The sequence below is a fragment of the Narcine bancroftii genome, chromosome 2 (assembly GCF_036971445.1).
Source record: "Narcine bancroftii isolate sNarBan1 chromosome 2, sNarBan1.hap1, whole genome shotgun sequence".
NCBI classification, from domain to species: domain Eukaryota; kingdom Metazoa; phylum Chordata; class Chondrichthyes; order Torpediniformes; family Narcinidae; genus Narcine; species Narcine bancroftii.
Genome location: NC_091470.1, coordinates 95,202,251 through 95,223,725, shown reverse-complemented (window position 1 = coordinate 95,223,725; position 21,475 = coordinate 95,202,251). Strand labels below are relative to the sequence as shown.

Sequence of the window (21,475 nt, the reverse complement as noted above, 5' to 3'; positions counted from 1 at the left end):
TTGTGTCTTAACCATATTTAATTCTGAACTTATACCAGCAGTCATTTGAGCCATTTCATTCATTTGAGATGTCAAAGGGTTAATAACAGCTTGAACAACATTATTTAATTGAATACACTGTAGGTCAGAAAAGCTCAGCTCTGCTCTCTCTGATGTAGTGACAGAACAAGGTAACTGCAGCTCCTGCTGCAACTCAACAGAAGGCATTTTAAAAGTTTTACTGCGGGTCTGGACTCCCAGTGACGGCACTCCAACTTCCTCAGGAAGTCGCCGCTGGTCTCCCCCACATCTCGTTGTTGTTTCATGAAATCACGAAGAAAAGCAATTTCTTCAGATTGAAGTACTTCCTGATGCATTTCCAACAATGGAGTCATCTTCCTGTGTGCTCCCTCTGTTGAAATCAAAAGGCTTTCCAAATCAGGATCCACTTCTTGGGAACATGCACCTTCTTCCAGAGAATGAGTAATTCCAGCACCATCCTTCACTTGGTGAGTAATAGACATTTTTTTTCAACTCCCATGGGCAGTCTTTGAGGTTTAGACACTGAAGAGACTAAGCCTGAGGCTGTATCAAGTCGTCTAGGCCCTAAATCTTCAGCACTTTGAAAATGTAACTTCTTCTGTACTTGAGGTTTAATCTTTTTACCATTAGTGGCCATAATAATTCCTTGATACTTTAAACTAAAATTTAAAAAGTTTAAACTTGAAAACAAAGTGTTAAAAAACAGGTACTTCAAAGTCTGGCCAGAGAGGTTAAGATTACACGTCTAGACTCTACGCCATCTTGCCACACCCTTCTTTTTTTATGTTCTTTATTACCTACTTCAAATCCTTTATTTCATTATTACTTCTAATGACTTCTGCTGTTAATTCAATCGTTAATGCAAATAAAAAGGGTGATAATGGACAACCTTGTCTAGAAGACCTTTCAAGCAAAATTTGTTTATTCATAATCATTTTTGCTTTTGGTCAATCATACAATGCCTTTATCCAGTTTATAAAAGTATTTGAAATCCCAAAAGCATGAAGTGTCTCAAATAAAAAAATCCCATTCCAATTGATAAAATGCTTTCTCTGCATCTAATGCTACCTCTACCACAGGAATCTTCCTATTTTGTGCTATATTTACCAAACTTAAAAATTTAACTATGTTATCTGCTGCTTTTCTATTTTTAATAAAACCAGTATAATGTAAATTTATTAATTTTGCCAAAAATTCAACTACCCTTTTAGTGAACAATTTTATATTCTGTATTCAAAAATGTTATTGGTCTGTATGAAGAAGGCTGTAAACAATCTTGCCCATTTTTTTGGAATTACAGATATTAATGCTGTTTTAAAAGATTCAGGTGGATCATAAACCTCTTTCATTTGACCTAATACAGGAATTAATAGCTCCTTAAACTCTTTATAAAATTTTGGTGGGAAACCTGGTGCCTTATTATTCTGTAGAGACATTTAAGTCTAATAAACCTCTTTTTCTGAAAGATTCTCAGACAAATCTATATTTTTGTCCTCATTTAACACCAGTAATTTAATTTGTCTCAAATAATCTCTTACTTTATTATCATCTCTCTCGGGCTCTGAATGATAAAATTTAGTATTAAAGTCTTTAAAATTGTCATTTATTTCCTGCATTTTATAAATTATCTGTCCTGATAATTTCTTAGTTGTTCTAAAAATTTGTTCCATTTTTAATTGCCATGCAAAACCTTTATGGGTCCTTTCACTCAACTCGTAATATTTTTGTCGTGTTCTCATTATATCTCTATCCACTCTCCAAGATTAAGTCTTAATTTCTTCAACTCTAACAATTTTCTCTTCTGCTCATCTTTATGTACTTGAATTTCTTTCTCCAATTTCATTATTTCTTTATCTAATTGAGTTACTTCTTTCATATATTCTTCATTTATTTTTGAAGTATAACTTATTATTTGACTTCTCAAATATGCCTTCATTGAATCCCATAATACAAACTTACTCGCAACTGAATCCTTATTAGTATCTAGAAAAAAATGTCATTTGTTGCCTCATAAAATCACAAAATTACCTTTTCTTCAAAAAAATAACATTTAAACTCCATCTATAACCTATCTTTTGTTCTTCTTCCAATGAAATAGACAAAATTAAAAATGAATGATCTGATAAAACCTGTACTTGATATTCTACTCTTTGTGCTCTACATTGAAGTTGTGCAGAAATTAAAAACATACCTATCCATTAATATGTTTTAAATCGAAAAGAATAAAAAGAATAATATTTCATTTGGGTGGATTTTTCTCCACTTCTTTCATGAAGTCTGCTGCCATTTTTTCTACCTTATTTTTCATCATTCTATCTCCCGATCTATCTAAATTAGGGTCTAATGCAAAATTAAAATCCCTTCCCTTGGCATTTGATAAATTCATAAAGACATCTTGCATAAATTTTCCATCATCTACATTTGGTGCATACATATTTATTAAGGTCCATTATTTGGAATAAATCTGACAATTCACCATAACGTATCTCCCTGCTACATCTATATTAATATCCAATATTTTAACTGGTAATTTTTAATTATTTAACATTGCTGTACCTCTAGCCTTAGAATTAAAACATGATGCTATTACTGTTCCTACCCAATCTCTTTTTAATTTTTGATGTTCTTTTTCCATCAAATGTGTTTCCTGTAAAAAAGCTATGTCTGTTTTAATTTTTTTCATATCAACTAATAATTTTTTTTCCACTTTATTTGATTCTGCATCCCATTAATATTAATACATAAAATTCAATTTATCAGCCATCTAAACTCTCATAAAATCCAAAACCATTCAACTTTCCATCTCCACTCCTCCTACATCCAAAATACTAACTAAATATTTTATAATACAATTATTAAATATAGGTGTTTTAAAGAGAAAAAAAAGAAAGGAATCAAAGAAAAGAACAGAAACCCTACCCCCCCCCCCCCCCCCCCTTACCGACTAAAGACATTTTGAATATATCTACCAGGGGCCCTGCAATTTCAGCACTTATCTCCCTCATGGTGTGGGGGAATATCATATCCAGTCGAGGGGATTTTTCTACCTTTATTCATTGCAAGGCACCAGGCTCCTCCATCTCCTTAAACTCCATATGTTCCATGCCACTTCTACTTGTTTCCCTTGCATCCTTATTCATGATGCCAGTTTCCTGAGTAAATAGTGATGCAAAAAAATTGTTCAAGATCTCCCCCATTTCGTGAGGCTCCACACATAGTTGACCACTCTGATTTTTCGAGGGGTCCAATTTTTGAGGGGTCCAATTTTGACCCTTACTATACTTTTACTTTTAATATACTTGAAGAAATCTTTGGATCTTCCTTCACATTATCTGCCATGTCTTCTTTTTGCCTTCCTAATTTCCTTCTTCTCTTACATTTTATATACTCTGCATATATTGCCCCCTCCTTTTCTTAACTAGCTCTCCAATATCCTTTGAAAACCAAGCTTCCCTGTGTCTGTTAACTTTGCCCTTATTCCTGGTAGGAACATGCAATCTCTGTCCTCTCAAAATTTCATCCTTTAAGCCCTTCCACCAGAAAATAACATTCTAATTGACTCTTCTGAGTTCCTTCCTCAAAATTGGCCTTTCTCCAATTCAGAACCTCAACTCGAAGACCAGATCTATCCTTCTCAATAATTAACTTGAAAGTAATGATATTATGGTCATTGGACCCAAAATGCTCACCTACATATACTTCTGCCACCTGACCTACCTGGTTCCCTGAAAGAAGATAACTTCTCTTGTAATTTCTCTTGTTGGTACCTCTACATATTGATGTAGAAAACTTTTCTGTACACATTTGACAAACTCCAACCCATCCAGTCCTTTTACTGTCTGAGAGTCCAAGTCTGTGTGAAAAGTTAAAATCTCCTACTATCACAACTTTATGTTTCTTACACCAGTCTGCTATCTCCATACAGATTTGCTGCTCCAATTCTGTCAGACTATTGGGCAGTCAATAATACAGCCCTATTAGCATGTTCATGCCCTTCCCATTCCTCAGCTCCACCCTTTTGGCCTCTGCAGATGAGTTCTCAGAGCTGTCCTGTCTATGCACAGTGGTGCTATTTTCCCTTGCCCTCTATCCTGTCTGAAACAATGGAACTCTGGAACATTCAGCTACCAATCCTGCCCCTCCTGCAACCAAGTCTCACTAACAGCAATAATGTCATAATCCCACATGGCAATCCTCGCTCTAAGCTCATCCGCCTTACCAAGAATACTCCTCGCATTGAAATAGATGCATGTGAGACCATTTCTTTCCTGTCCAATCCTGTCCTTACATGACTCTCATTGTCCTCCACCTTACTAAATGCTCTAACACTCTGGTTCCCCACACCCTGGAAATCTAGTTTAAACCCACCCACGCAACACTAGCAAAACTACTCACAAGGATGTTAGTCCCTCTCCAGTTCAGGTGCAAACCGTCCCACCAGACAGGTCCCACCTTCCCTGGAGCGGAGCCCAATGATCCAGAAGCCTGAACCCCTCCCTCTTGTACCATTGCTTTAGCCACGGGTTAAGCAGGATTTTCTGTGTTCCTCGCCTCACTATAATGAGGTGTGGGTAACAACCCTGAGATGGCAACCCTGGAGGTCCTTTCTTTCAACTTTGCTCCTAACTCCTTAAACTCTCCTATAAAGACCTCCTCACTCATCCTGCCCATGTCCTTAGTCCCTACGTGGACTATGACATGTGGTTGCTCACCCTCCCTTCTGAGAAGCCTTGCCAGCGACTAAATTTTGTGAAGATTTTAAGAAGATTCAGTATGTCATCGAAGACTCTCAAAAACTTCTACAGGTGTAGCATTGGAGACCATTCTGGCTGGTTGCATCACTGCCAGGTATGGGGGTGCCTACGCTCAGGACAAGAATAAGGTCCAGAAGGTTGTTAACTTGGCCGCAGATGACATCATGGGATGGCATTTGATGCTCGTGCCCCCCCAAATGAGTTACTGTGCCTCCCCCACCCAACACGCTAGAAGGTTGTGGACCACATAGGGTGATGCCATCAGAGAGGGTGTCACCAAAATGATCAAATGGTTTCATCTCCACACACTATAAGCACGCACGTTTGTCTGAAACGCCAGACGGAGGGGGAAGTGTGACAGCACGGTGGACAGAGGAGATCCATGGCAGGTATGGCACTCAGTTACTCCCCCCACCAACTGAGTGAGTTCTTGAACAGAAGTCTGTCATCCATTCCCACCCCCCAACGGTTACCCTAAAGACCCCCAATTAGATCTCTTCTGACATTGACTCTGCAAAATCACGGGCACCAGACTTCATTCCATCGAGGACATCTACATAAGGTTCTTTCTTTGGCTTGGCTTCGCGGACGAAGATTTATGGAGGGGGTAAAAAGTTCACGTCAGCTGCAGGCTCGTTTGTGGCTGACAAGTCCGATGCGGGACAGGCAGACACGATTGCAGCGGTTGCAAGGGAAAATTGGTTGGTTGGGGTTGGGTGTTGGGTTTTTCCTCCTTTGCCTTTTGTCAGTGAGGTGGGCTCTGCGGTCTTCTTCAAAGGAGGTTGCTGCCCGCCAAACTGTGAGGCGCCAAGATGCATGGTTTGAGGCGTTATCAGCCCACTGGCGGTGGTCAATGTGGCAGGCACCAAGAGATTTCTTTAGGCAGTCCTTGTACCTTTTCTTTGGTGCACCTCTGTCACGGTGGCCAGTGGAGAGCTCGCCATATAACACGAGCTTGGGAAGGCGATGGTCCTCCATTCTGGAGACGTGACCCATCCAGCGCAGCTGGATCTTCAGCAGCGTGGACTCGATGCTGTCGACCTCTGCCATCTCGAGTACTTCGACGTTAGGGGTGTAAGTGCTCCAATGGATGTTGAGGATGGAGCGGAGACAACGCTGGTGGAAGCGTTCTAGGAGCCGTAGGTGGTGCCGGTAGAGGACCCATGATTCGGAGCCGAACAGGAGTGTGGGTATGACAACGGCTCTGTATACGCTTATCTTTGTGAGGTTTTTCAGTTGGTTGTTTTTCCAGACTCTTTTGTGTAGTCTTCCAAAGGCGCTATTTGCCTTGGCGAGTCTGTTGTTATCTCATTGTCGATCCTTGCATCTGAAGAAATGGTGCAGCCGAGATAGGTAAACTGGTTGACCGTTTTGAGTTTTGTGTGCCCGATGGAGATGTGGGGGGGCTGGTAGTCATGATGGGGAGCTGGCTGATGGAGGACCTCAGTTTTCTTCAGGCTGACTTCCAGGCCAAACATTTTGGCAGTTTCCGCAAAGCAGGACGTCAAGCGCTGAAGAGCTGGCTCTGAATGGGCAACTAAAGCGGCATCATCTGCAAAGAGTAGTTCATGGACAAGTTTCTCTTGTGTCTTGGTGTGAGCTTGCAGGCGCCTCAGATTGAAGAGACTGCCATCCGTGCGGTATCGGATGTAAACAGCGTCTTCATTGTTGGGGTCTTTCATGGCTTGGTTCAGCATCATGCTGAAGAAGATTGAAAAGAGGGTTGGTGCGAGAACACAGCCTTGCTTCACGCCATTGTTAATGGAGAAGGGTTCAGAGAGCTCATTGCTGTATCTGACCCGACCTTGTTGGTTTTCGTGCAGTTGGATAATCATGTTGAGGAATCACCCTCTAATCTCAAGGACCTCCACCACCCAGGCCATGCCCTCCACTCTGCTACCATTAGGAAAAAGGTATAGGAGCCTGAAGACGAGCACTCATCAACACAAGGGCAGGATCTTCCCCGCTGCCAACAGATTCATGAATGGACAATGAAGCACAGACACTGCTCACTTTCACCTTCTCTTGCACTATTTTGATTTATGTTTTTTAAGTGGTTTATATAGATGTTCGCACAGTGAAACTGCTACTGCCAAACAACGAATTTCATGACTTGCTCAAGACAATAAATTCTGATTCTGAACTGTCTACCAACACATTGAAGGTTCTAGGACCTTTTAAGTGTGAATCTGGAAAGGGTAGATATTTACATTTTTTTCCAGGATGGGAAGGATTAATACTAGGCAGGCAGCCTAGCTTTAAGCTGAGAAGCAAGTGATAGGGGCCTGAAATGCATTGCCCGGGAGATGGTGGTGACCTTTAAATAGCATTAGGAAAGTCATATAAAGAGGCAAGAAGCAGAAGAATATCCCCCCGTGCAGACAGATGGGATTAGTTAGATTAACATCATGATTGTTGTGGACATCAGGGCTGACAGATTTGTTCCTGCCTGATCCTGTTCTATGTTGTTTGAAATGGATTTTTCTTTCCTTTACAATAAAATTCTGATTATCCGGCACCAATTGGACTTTAATGATGCCGGACTATTTTCTGGATTATTGGATGTTATTCTGTTGATAACTAAATGCATTTTAATTTCATTATGCTTTAAATTTAATTTTAGACATACAGCACGGTAACAGGCCCATGAGTCCATGCTGCCCAATTGACCTACAACAGGTGTACGTTCTGAAAGGTGGAAGGAAACCAGAACACACAGGGGAAACCTACACAGACATGAGGAGAACCTTACTGAATTCGAACCCTGGTCACTGGAGCTGTACAGCCTTGCGCTAACTGCTACACTAACCTTGGGGCCCAAGCGACACGGTAGAATAATCAATCTTCCCCAGAATCTAGTGAGTTTAACGGGAACAAGACATATACAGCTCCTCATCCTGGGTTCCAGCCATAATGTAGCAGGTGTTTTGGACTCAGACCCTAGCTCCAAGTGTGCACCCACGCTTCAGAATCAGATTCAGGATTTATTGTCATGAACAAGTCATGAAATTCAGTGTTTTGCGGCAGCGTCATAGAGCAAACATTCATATTATAACCATCTTACAACATTACTATATTAAAAAAAATAATAGTGCATGAAAAGTAAGGCAGCTTCTGTGGTTCATTGATTATTCAGGAATCTGGTGGCAGCGGGGAAGAAGCCGTCCTTGAGCCACTGAGTGCTCGTCTTCAGGCTCCTGTAACTTTTTCCCGATGGTAGGAGGGTGAAGAGGGCATGGCCTGGGTGATGGGGTCTTTGAGGATAGAGGCTGCTTTTTTAAGAAACTACCTCATGAAGCGTCCTCGATGGTGAAATCCGGTGCCTGTCATGTCACAGGCCGAGTTAACAATCTTTTGGAGTGTATTCTTGTTCTGAGAGTTGGTGTCTCCATACCAGACAATGTCGAAACCGGCCAGAATGCCCTCGACAGAACACCCATAGAGGTTTACGAGAGTTTTCTGTGACATACTGAATCTCCTCAGACACCTCACAAAGTATAGCCGCTGGCGAGCCTTCTTTGTGATTGCATCAACAGGACAGATCCTCGGAGATGTTGACACCCAGAAATTTGAAGTTTCTGGAAGTCTTGAAAGAATTTAGAATTTGAAGGAACTTCACACCACTGGCTGTGACTGCTCAACCCATATGTACTCTGGGCTCTGCCTCACATTCCAGAGGAATGACTGAACTAAATGGTGGACAGTTAGGTTTTCTGAACAATTGGAGGCTGGATGATTGGAATTTGTAGTTGGAATGATGCAGAGGTCTAATGGAGTGCCCTAACAGTTTGAGAAGCTGGCTGATAAATTCCTGCCCTTACATTTTGACCCATACTTTGCAGCCAATATAGGTGATCACCTGAAGAAAATGGTGTGTGATCATGAGCAGAGGATGTGAGAGTTAACAGCAAGGGAGAGGGAGATTTGGAATAGTTCGGGAGGGTGTTATGCCAGAGATCCCATGACTCTGGTGAGGAGCTGACCTGATATCTTGCTCCATTCTCTGCCAGCCCCAATGAGGGTTCCTACTGTTCACTGGCAACACCAACTAAACTATTTCATTTCTGCTACTTTATAAAAGGTAATGCCAGTTCTTTTCAAATTTAGTTTCCTGAAATGTATTAAAAAATGTCTGTTGCAAAGCCTTGCATTGTTGCCTCGCTTAGCACTGGAAGTTCCTGCATTGTATGGATTTTCACAGTGAGCCTTTCTCTGTTACTGTGTTGATAACGTCTCATTGCCTCATTATAATGTGCCGTCATCAATAATAAACTTCCTGGTGCCTTTGTGAAGGCAGTCAGATATTTCACAAGGCACTGGATATTAACGTGATGAGATCAACCTGGTTTGCAGAGTTGACTTGGCTGCTACTCTGTAGAGATCATAGACTGCATTCTCGGCTGACTGCCGTCTTTTCCTGAGAGAGAAGGAAGTATCCCAATGACTCTTGGGGATCCATGGTTCCCAACTGTTTGATGTTAGAACCTCAGTCGTGCACCGGGATAGCTCAGAGCTTTGTGTAAGTGGAGAAAGGAGCATACTGCATCGCAAACCACACACCCCTGACTGTGGAAGAGTTTGCAGTCCCTTATTATCTGCCTCAGAACCTGCAAAAGGCATCCCTAACCCTGAGAGTCACCATGAGATGAAGACTGAAGGAGGGTGGATCAGCCCTATGACACCACAGATGCTGCCTGGGTCACTGAGTTCCTGCACAAAGCTTATTGTTTTTCTCTTTGAATGAAAAGGAAGTGAACACAGATTCACCAGACTGGTTCCCACTGAGTAGGTTTGGCTTCTATTCCCTAGAATTTAAAGAATGAGAGGTAACTTCATTAGAAACATGTTAATTCTCAGAGGGCTTGACTGAGTGGTTTGCCCTGGTTAAGGATTATGGAACTAGGATTCAAAATCAAAATGAGGGTTTGGGCATTTTTGAACTGAGGTGAGAACAAAATGTCTTCATGCAGAGGATTGAATCTGTGGAATTCTCTGTTCAGGACAGTAGTGGAGGTTAGGTAAATGATTACATTCAAAACAGATTTCTGGACATTGGAAAATGGAGGGAAACAAGGAAACTACAGGAGAAAGCAGTGAGGTGAAAGATTGGCCATGGTCTTGTTGAATGATAAGGCCGGCTTGAGAGACTGAATGGCCTGCTCCTACTTCTGTTTCCTTTGTTCGTAAGTTTTCAGTTGGTTCGGCAGCAATGCAGAAAAATATACATCTCAGGCTAATTTGGACCAGCCAAGGAAAGTGCTGTCACAGATAATGAGTCACCACAGGGCAACCCACAGATTTTATTTAAATTTTAAAATGTAGACATTCACCATGGTAACAGGCCCTTTCAGCCCAGGAGCCCATGTAGCCCAATTACACCCAATTGACCTACAACCTCCGGTACATTTTGAAGGGTGGGAGGAAACCGGAGCACTCAGAGGAAGCCCACGCAGACACGGGGAAATCGTAGAAACTCCTTACAGACAGCGCCAGATTCGAACCCCGGTCACTGGTGCCGTAACAGCGTTAAGCTAACCCGTTACGCAAACCGTGCCACCCTCTAATCGGGAGGAGGGATCTGATTACACAATTTCACAAAGGGATAACATCACAAATTAATGGTTATGATGAAGGAAATTTACCAGGAGTGGCCTCTGTAACCACAGCCCTAAACAATTCAGGCTTTCCATTCTCATCGAGTTCAGCATTCTGGTTCTCAGCCAAGACTGTGCAGCAAGCTTTTTCTCTCATTTTTCTTGCAGAATTTGTCAGCCTCTTCTGTGGGCTAAATGTTGACCATTGGCTACAATAATCTTTGGATTTTTTGGGGATGATAAATGGTGCAGAAATTCCACTTCACTAGCAGCTACATGTAACGTAGACATAGGCACATCACTCAGAAGTTTATTTTTAATGCACATCTTCAACAATTCTTAGTTGAAAGGACATACAATGAGACTCAATAAAAGATGTATTTATTTAGCAGCTGGAACAAGAAAGCTTGAAAATCACATTCCAGAAATGCACATTGAAATCGTAACCAGGAAAATCTGGCCATGCTCACTTCAACAATGCTGCTCTTCCTCCTTTCTGCAGTGGTCCTTAAAACAAAATACTCAGCCAAGTGGAGCATGGGTGAGATACAGAGAAAAGCTCCCTTCTCACCAGCTCTTCGTCGCACCCTGAACAGGTTCCCTGTGGCCTGATGGAAGATGGGGATCCAGTTTCTTAAGCTTACATGGGGATTTGGTCAAAGGCCAAAGGCAGAGTTAGAATGGGATGGAGAATTGAAGCCACAGGTGGCTGGAAACCCTGGGTCACCCTGTGAACCCTGGAAGTCAGTCACCTGATTAGAAATCTGGTCTCTCCACTGTAGAGGAAACCAGTTTGTGAGCACCGACTACAAGTGAGTCACTGCTTTATTTGGAAGGAATGTTGGGGTTCCTGAATGGTGGGAAGGGATGAAATAAAAGGGCAGGTGTTGCATTTGACAGGAAGTTGACAGTAAGGTCTCTTAAGGGACATTACTATAATTTCTGAATGCCTGTGGATGAAATCTTCTTGGGAACCTCCCTAATGCAGCACTGAACAACTGTTGACAGCAAACCCCACCCTGTTGTGACTTAATTGCCCACATCTGATATTTTCAGCTATAACATCTTCAGTATCTGTGAGGACTGGGTCTGAATTCATTGACATTAATGTCGATGATATTTGTGATCTTCTGGAGGGCCGGATACAAATCTCTGGCTGGTTTTGGGGGTTCTCTCTGCCAGGCTTGTACAGTATCTGCCGACTGAAGTCACAGAACCTCAACTCCTGCAATACAACATAAATTGCCAGGCTCTGGCTGGCCCCCTGGATCTCAGGATGGAATGGAATCTTGTGGGGTTGGACACATCAGATGAAATGGGCAAAGACTGCGCAAATGATGACTGAAGTCAAGGACTATCCTTCATTGGTAACATGGTTGGGAAAACACTAGCATATTTACAAATACTGACAGAATATACAGAGATTCACAAGATATAGGAGCAAAAGTAGGCCAATCGGCCCATTGGGTCTGCTCTGCTATTCTATCATGAGCTGACCCATCCTCCCATTCAGCCTCACTCCCCGGCTTTCTCCCCATAACCCTTGATGCCCTGACTAATCAAATATCTGTCAATCTCTGCCTTAAACACACCCAATGACCTTGCTTCCACAGCCGCCTATGGCAACAAATTTCATAGACTCACCACCCTTTGACTAAAGAAAATTTTCCGCGGCTCTGTTTTAAATTGACGCCCTTTTATCCTGAAGTTGTGCCCTCTTGGCCTAGACTCCCCTACCATGGGAAATATCCTTGCTGCATCTACTCCGTCCAGGTTTTCCCAGTTCAAAATCCATTAGCTCTGGTGAATATAAAACAGAAAGCATGCAGGACTAGTTCTAACAACAATAAAGCATGCACCAAATTCAAGCCAGATTTACCAAATCCCTCAGTAATGCCAAACACCAGCTACTTAGGCAGGCCAAGGCCCACTGCTGCCTCTCCCCAACACCCCCCCTCCCGCCAACTTGATTCTTGTCAAATAAGCATTTGTTAGAGAAACATGAGGTAAAGCCACCAAGGCCTCTGGGCTTGTTGGATCCAAACTCCTCACTGTAACGAGCCCAGAGAACTCCAAAAACCAGGAACAGAAATTCACCAAGACTGGTTACATACTCAAAAACGTCTTTAATTTTCTTCAAGCATAATAAGATCTATATTTAACTTATTATTTTGAACTTAACCCCCTTCTAATTCTAAGCGTTCGTGTACGTGATGCGTATGTGTTCAGGAAAGTTCTTTGTTTCACTGTCCAATCATTCACTTCCCACTTTTCCAAATTCACTGGGATCAGGCAATTTTCAAACTGTGCACAGAATTGAATATTTATGATCTTCACCAGGCTTTGGTGCTTTAACTTTAAATTGTTACTGCAAAGCTTACATTTTTACCTCCCCCTTCTCCAAAGGCCAGAGCAGATTTACGGGTCGGTACGAGAGAAGTACGGCAGAAACCAATTAAACTGCTTCACAGGGAAGGGTACCCATAATTTCCAATCAGTGTCCTAAGGAGGTCATCGCCAAAAATTGGCTTGTGCAAAGGGTGATTCATTGCTGGATGTGCTGTGGTGAGTGGTACTCAACCTTTTTTTTAATCCACTCACATACCACCTTAAGTATAGGATACCAAAGGTGCTCTGTGGTTAGTAAGGGATTACTTAAGGTGGTATAGAAATAAAGGTTGAGATCCACTGCTCTAGCGACACAGAGTGAGCAGTGTTATCATTGGACACAGAGGGCAAATATTGGAAAACAATCAAAAGTTGATGTCGCCTCTACAATTCAGTGTGGGGCAGTTACTCTGCCTGCAACCCCACTGCACTATAGGTTAATAGTCATGGAATGGAAATAAAACTCAGCAATTTAGGCAACAACTGCAGAGTTAACATAGATCAGAGACCCTTGTCAGAACTGGGTTCGTCCAAAGGAGATCAGTGAGCACTTCGTCACACCAATACCCCCAAAACAAACTGCTGTGGCCAACACCTGTGGCAGAGGTTTTGACTGGCTAATAGTCAGCAAATCAATGGATGCAAATACAGTTACATCTCAATGGACAGTCTTCTTGTCTCTGTGGAAACCCTCAAAGGTTTACCTTATGAACTCCATCTTCCAGTGGGAAATATCTGGAGTCTGCAGAATTCTGGAAATGTCAGAATTTCCTGAAGAAAAACCATTCCAAGATATTTTGGCTGGACCTGGCAAATGGGAACCTCATCCCAAGAACAGTCAGGGACTAAGATGAGTAGTCTACACCTTGTGCACAGGCACGGACTCACCTTCTTAATTCTGGACCAATGAATCACCCTTTGCACAAGCCATTCTCAACCATTTTTGGCGATGATCCCCTTAGGACTCTGATCGGAAATTATGGGTATTTCAAATCAAGAATGATGGAATTTGGAAAGGTTCAATTTCACTAGAATTAATTTCCAAGTGGCAGTGTTTTAAATCTGCAGTTTTTTGTGTGTGTGGTGGGGAAGAGAGGAAGTGAAAATGAATGGGAACTTCCCAAAATACATTCACGGGGTCCATTTCCTGCTGGGAACCTGTGGTGTCCTAGAGCATGCCTGATTGTCAAGGCTACAAGATGTTTGTGGGCTGAATGGCCTTCTCATATGGGATTGGATCTGTGGCTCAGACTACAACGAGTATCAGGTGGACTGCAACATCACACTTCATCAGGCTAATGGGTAGAAGAATTACAGGGAAGCACTGAGGATCTGGTCAAGACAGATACCTCTTGAATCTGTCCTTTGCTGGACAGGCAGAAGCTGATGATGACTTTAAAGTGAAACACAGTGGGTGAGGAACATTGAGCTCACCAGCCAAAGGTGAGCCAATGGATACACCACACCAACATTATTCCTGCCATCAGCCCAGGTCTCGTTGATTTTCTGATATTGGTTGTTCCGCAGCTGGCTCTCAGACCTCCTTCCACTTAAAACCGAACCCAAGAACATCCCTCCTGCGACTCCTGCAACCCCAGCTGCCGCGATCTTTGCTTTGTTGGAGAGGCCCTTCTTGGGCTTGATCCCAGACTTGGGCTGAAATCCGAATCTGGGCCGACCCTTGTTTCTGGAGCTCCCGGCCACAAGGAGAAGGTCACTCAGTGTCCCAGTCAGTAGAAGAACCACAAAGGCAGCAGCCACATCCTGCCTCATGATGGATTATCTGCCTAAATCAGAAAGGAGAGAGAAAAATAGACAGTCACCGCCTTGAATCAAGTCTTTTGGGTTTGGGGAAATGGGTTTCTTTCAAAGCACAAGATACCCCCATCCTTGAGTTCTCAGTTTTTGCTCAGTACAACAACACCATCTACAAATTTGCTGACAATACCATGGGAGGAGGTTGTATAAAAAGAGGCGATGACTGGTGGACCAACAACAACCTCACACTTAACATCACCAAAACCAAGGAGCTGATTGTTGATTCAGGAAGGGAAAATCAGAGGTGTCCAATCCAGTGATCATTGGGGATCAGAGGAGGAGATGATGAGCAAATTTAAGTTCTTTGGAGTCAACTAATGGCATCATGAAGAAAGCTCATCAGCACCTCTGCTTCCTCAGGGGTATGACAATGGAAACCCTGGCAAATTTCAATACATGTGCGTTGGAAAGTGTGCTGATCAGCTGCATTTGGTATGGGAAACCAATACCCCTGAGCATAAAGCCCTGCCCAGGACATCACAGACAAAACCCTCCCCACCATCGAGAACATCTATGGGGAACGTTGCTGCCGGAGAGCAGCAGCAATCATCAAGGATTCACACCACCCAGCACACACTCTGTTCTCACTGCTGCCATCTGGAAAGAGGTGTCGGTGCCACAAGACTCACCCCACCAGGTTCAGGAACAGCTGTTCCCCTCCACCATCAGACTCCTCAACAATAAACTCAATTAGGGACTCATTTAAGGACTCTGACTTGAGCACTTTATTCAAAATTTTCTCTCTGTATTGCATAGTCAGATTTTTTACATTTCTTTATTTGTTTACATGTGTACATTGAGTCATTTATTTCTGCACTGGCAATAAGTGATAATTTTGCCTCGCCCACAGGAAAAAGAATCTCAAGGTTATATGTGATGTCATGTATGTACTCTGACAATAAATGTAAATCCGAAATAATAGAAGGGGAAATATAACTATAATTTCTCTACAATTGGAGAGTTGCTTGCAGTGTAAACACCATGATATCATAGCTTTTATTCGATGGTTAAGTAACCTGCTCCAGCATGCTAAAATGTTGTGACTGCAAGCAGGAAAGACAAATGCCAGCAAAAGTGGGGCGGTACTTTGTATTATCTGTTAACTTGGCAACCCATGGCTGAATGTATCTGGGCTGTAGGAATGATACTGGAATCTACGATGACTATTAGTAACTGGACTCATGGAAAATAGCAGGAATTAGCATCGATTTGTGAATTTCTAAATCACATTAGACAAATCTGTTAAAGTGTTTTGGAGGCCATAACTGCAAAATTGGTAAGGATAAACCATTTTGATGTAGAAAATGTAGACTTCACTAAAATGCTACACAAGAGATTATTATTTCCCACTCATCCTTCCCCACCTATCAACCCCCCCCCACCCACTCAGCACTTTCCCCCGTGGAAGTTCCATACTTGCACCCACACCTCCTCCCTCACCACCAATTAGGGTCCAAAACAGTCCTTTCAAGTGAAGCAACACTCACTTGAGTATCCTTGGGAGTGATCTCCTGCTCCCTTTGTGGCCTTCTCTACATCGGAGAGACTGGGCGCAGACTGGGAGATCACTTCGCTGAGCACCTCACACTGTTTGCATCAGTGACAGTGGCTAGCCACTTCAATTTCGCATCCAACTCGTGTGCTCACATGTCTGTCTATGGCCTCGTGCTATCCCAGCAAGATCACCCGCAAAAAGAGGAACATCACGATTATCTGTCTAGATGGGATTAACATCAACTCTTCTGGTTTCTGGAGGAGGAGTCACGTGATGGAGTAGTGGCCGGACGGTGAACTCCAGCCCTCTCCAGAAAAGTCGGGAAAAACAAGAGAAAATACAAAGGCACAGAAATACAAGTTAAAGAAAAGTGAATATAAAGGTGGAAAGAAGATGGAGACAAAAGGAGAAAAATCAAAATCAACGGAAAGAAGAGAGGAAGAGAAGACAACGGAGGAAAAAGGTGAAGGCCTTACCTGTCCGAAGAGGCCCGCTGTGGAGAGAAGACCCCACTACCTCAGGTCGGTAGAAAGAGAACTACAACAATGGCTCACAGAGCCGAGTAAAAGTGCGCAACCGCGCATGCGCGACTCCTCGCGCATGCGCGATGCGCATACAAAAAAACACACCGACGGGAGGGGGGACCAGCTGGGGAGTCGATCTCCACAGCCGGCAACGACAGCTGCAGAACACCTGCAGCAAGAAGACACCACAGAAGACAATGGAAACAAGAAAGAAGAGGAGGAAAGGGCAGCAAAGAAACAACAGATGGTCAACCTAGAGGAAGAAGAAGAGGAAGAGGAAGAGTACAGGGAAATAGAAGAAGAAAAGATAGGCAAGGTAAAGGAGGTACTTGCTCTTGTTAGAGGATACATGGAGTCATTTAAAGAATGGCAAACACAGGAATTCAATGATTTAAGAAGAAGAATAAACAACACAGAAAAGAAAATAAATAAAATGGATATGACCTTAACAGAAATGGGGAAAAAAATGGACAAGATGGAAGAACGGGCAATAGCAGCAGAAATGGAGGTAGAAGACTTAAAAAAGAAATTGGAGGAATCTAATAAAAAAACTAAAGAGACACAAGAATTACTAGCCCAAAAAATAGATATAATGGAAAATTATAACAGAAGAAATAACATAAAGATAGTGGGCCTTAAGGAAGATGTAGAAGGCAAGAATATGAGGGAGTTTATAAAAGAATGGATCCCTAAGGCCCTAGGATGTCCAGAACTACAGCAAGAAATGGAAATAGAAAGGGCACATAGAGCATTGGCCCCTAAACCACAACCACAACAAAAACCAAGATCTATTGTAGTAAAATTCCTAAGATATACTACAAGAGAAAAGGTACTGGAGAAGACAATGGAAAAAGTAAGAGAGGGCAACAAACCACTGGAGTATAAAGGGCAAAAAATCTTCATTTATCCAGATATAAGCTTTGAACTCCTAAAGAAGAGAAAAGAGTTCAATGCAGCAAAAGCGATTTTATGGAAGAAAGGATATAAATTTACACTGAAGCATCCTGCGGTATTGAAAATATTTATTCCAGGACAACAAAACAGACTATTCTCGGATCCAGAAGAAGCACGAAAATTTGCAGAACAATTACAAAAATAGACTGAGGGATGAAGACGGGTAATGAGAGCAAAAATTATCACGATTGATATGTATGTGGGTAAAGACAAAAATAGACTGAGGGATGAAGACGGGTAAGGAGGGTAAAAATGACCACGATTGATATGTATGCGGGTAAAGAGGTATAAGAGTGAATAGAGACAACGGGCATATGTGAAAGTATCTGTAATTAGAGGAAAACATAGAAAGTATAGACAAGAATTAATAAGGGAAGGTAATGGAATAGAGAGAATAAGGAGGGAACTAAAAGAGTGACCTTTGTGACATATAAAAAACGAAATCTTTTCTGGGGGGGGCTGGGTGGGGGAAAAGAGCGGTCACTGCAAAATCAGTTGACGCTTGCGAGTGGATTCGCAAATCCAAATGGAGAGGGGAGATGTGGTTGTCCGACAAGGGATAAAGGGCAACTCAGGAGGGGAAGGGGAGATTGGGGATAAAGAAGATAGAAATAGGAGAATAAGGAAAATGTTGGATGTTGTAGGAATGTTGTCTGGTAAAGAGTTGTCTGGTAAAGAGTTGAAAATAAGAAAACAGAAATGGAAAAGGAGGAAAGGTAATGATGGAAAAACGGAAAGAGAAGATAAACAAAATATAAAATGGCTACGCTGAACTATATGACTCTAAATATTAATGGAATACATAACCAAATTAAAAGGAAGAAACTACTAAATTTACTGAAAAAGGAAAAAATAGATATAGCATTTGTCCAAGAAACACATTTAACTGAATTGGAGCACAAGAAATTAAAGAGAGATTGGGTAGGACATGTAACAGCAGCATCGTATAATTCAAAAGCAAGAGGAGTGGCTATATTAATTAGCAAAAATGTGCCATTTAAAATAGAAGAGGAAATAATAGATCCAGCAGGGAGATATGTTATGATAAAATGTCAGATATATTCAGAGCTTTGGAATCTACTTAATATATATTCACCTAACGAAGAAGATCAAAAGTTTATGCAAGATATCTTTTTGAAGGTAGCTAATACGCAAGGGAACATACTAATAGGAGGGGATTTCAATCTGAATTTGGATCCAAATATGGATAAAACGGGGAAAAAAATTAACAGGAAGAACAAAGTAACCAAATTTATAATTAAATCAATGCAAGAAATGAAACTTGTGGACATATGGAGGAAACAAAACCCAAAAGAAAAGGAATACTCATACTACTCGACTAGACATAAAACATACTCAAGGATAGACCTATTCCTGTTATCAGCCCACATACAAGGGAGAGTTAGGAAAACGGAATATAAAGCTAGACTATTATCGGACCACTCACCCCTGTTATTGGCAATAGAGCTAGAAGACATCCCTCCAAGAATGTATAGATGGAGATTAAACCCCATGCTACTTAAAAGACAGGATTTTAGAGAATTTATTGAAAAACAATTAAAAATGTACTTTGAAGTAAATACGGAATCAGTGGAAGATAAGTTTATACTATGGGACGCAATGAAAGCATTCATTAGAGGGCAAATAATAAGTTATGCAACCAAGATGAAGAAGGACTATAATCAGGAAACAGAGCAGTTGGAAAGGGAAATAATAAACATAGAAAAAAAATTAGCAATAAAGGAAGATACAACCAAAAGAAGAGAATTGGCGGATAAAAAAATAAAATATGAAACATTACAAACATATAAGGTGGAGAAGAATATAATGAAGACAAAACAGAAATATTATGAACTAGGGGAAAAAACACACAAAATCCTAGCATGGCAGCTTAAGACAGAGCAAACTAAGAAAACGGTATTGGCAACAAGGAAAAAAGACAAACAAATTACATATAATCCAAAAGAAATTAAGGAAAACTTCAGAGAATTCTATGAACAATTATACCGAACCGAAAACGAAGGGAAAGAAGGGAAAATAGAAGAATTTTTGACTAAAATTGAACTACCAAAACTACAAATAGAGGAACAAAATAAATTAACAGAACCATTTGGAACAGTAGAAATACAAGAGATAATAAAAAATTTACCAAATAATAAGACACCAGGAGAGGATGGACTCCCAATAGAATTCTACAAAACATTTAAAGACCTAATAATACCGCCCCTCCTGGATGTAATCAACCAGATTGATGAGACACAAAACTTACCAGATTCATGTAAAACAGCAATAATTACAGTGATACTAAAACAAGGGAAAGATCCACTCTCACCAGCGTCATATAGACCAATATCTTTGCTAAACACAGATTATAAGATAATAGCTAAACTATTAGCGAACAGATTAGCAGAACAGGTACCGAAAATGGTAAATTTAGACCAAACTGGATTTATCAAAAAAAGACGCACAACAGACAATATTTGTAAATTTATTAACTTAATTCATGCAGTAGAAGGAAATAAAGCACCGGCAGTAGCAGTTGCTTTAGACGCAGAGAAGGCCTTCGACAGAGTAGAATGGAATTACTTGTTCAAAGTATTGCAAAAATTCAGTTTACCGGAGAAGTATATTAATTGGATTAAAGCATTATATAAGGGACCGTTAGCGAAAGTGACAGTAAATGGACATGTATCAAAGCAATTTAACTTAAGCAGGTCAACGCGGCAGGGATGCCCACTATCACCATTATTGTTTGCGCTAGCTATAGAACCACTAGCAGAATCGATAAGAAGAGATAATAATATAAAAGGAATAAAAATAAAAGACAGGGAATATAAAATCAGTCTGTTTGCGGATGATGTGATAGTGTACTTAACAGAACCAGAACTATCAATAAAAGAACTATATAAGAAATTGAAGGAATATGGAGAAGTGTCGGGATACAAGATAAACGTAAATAAAAGTGAAGCAATGCCTATGAATAACGCGGATTTCTCAAAATTTAAGGAGGAATCCCCATTCAGATGGCAAACGCAGGCAATAAGATACCTAGGTGTGCAAATAAACAAAAATCTAGGCCAATTATATAAACTCAATTACAATCCACTAATGAAAAAACTACAGGACGATTTAGAGCATTGGAAAGAGCTACCACTAACACTGATAGGAAGGATAAACTGTATTAAAATGAACATTTTTCCAAGGATACTATACTTATTTCAGGCATTGCCAATACAACTGACAGAAAAATTCTTCAAAGAGTTAAAGAAAATAATAAGGAGATTTTTATGGAGAGGGGGGAAACCGAGGATAGCACTAGACAAATTAACAGAATGGTATAAACAAGGAGGCTTACAATTGCCAAACTTCAAAAATTATTATAGAGCCGCACAATTAAGGTACCTATCAGATTTTTATCAAACAAGGGAAAAACCAGACTGGACGAGACTAGAATTAGATAAAATAGGGGAAAAGATACCTGAACACATATTATATAAATGGGACGAAAAATTGGTACAACATAGAACTTCTCCAGTATTACACCATCTCCTCAATATATGGAAGAAGATACATCTAGAAAGAAATAAAATAAATTACCAAATACCAAAACTAATATTGACGCAAAATAAGCTACTCCCTTTTACAATAGACAACCTGGCCTTTAGAAAATGGGAAAAAAAAGGGATTAAAAGAATAGAAAATTGTTTTTCAGGAAGTAGATTCTTATCCTTTGAACAAATGAGAGATAAGTACAATATAACGGGAGATACAGCGCTGGCATATTACCAACTGAGATCCTACTTGAAAGATAAATTAGGAAGCAACTTGAGTTTACCAGAGGGAAGTAACCTTGAATATGTGATTACAGATACAATGTTAATCAAAAGATTTATAAAAAATATGTATATTAAACTGCAAGAAAAGGAA

The 21,475-nt window shown here is 41.0% G+C and overlaps 1 long non-coding RNA gene across 1 annotated transcript in view; it reads left to right on the top strand.

The window, feature by feature from the left end:
• Positions 1-234: 234 nt before the first annotated feature.
• LOC138752416 (uncharacterized) overlaps positions 235-21,475 on the top strand; it is a 35,366-nt gene continuing 14,125 nt past the window's right edge. The window contains exon 1 of the long non-coding RNA XR_011350625.1: positions 235-488. This is a non-coding gene — a long non-coding RNA (uncharacterized lncRNA). The remainder of the gene's footprint in view (positions 489-21,475) is intronic.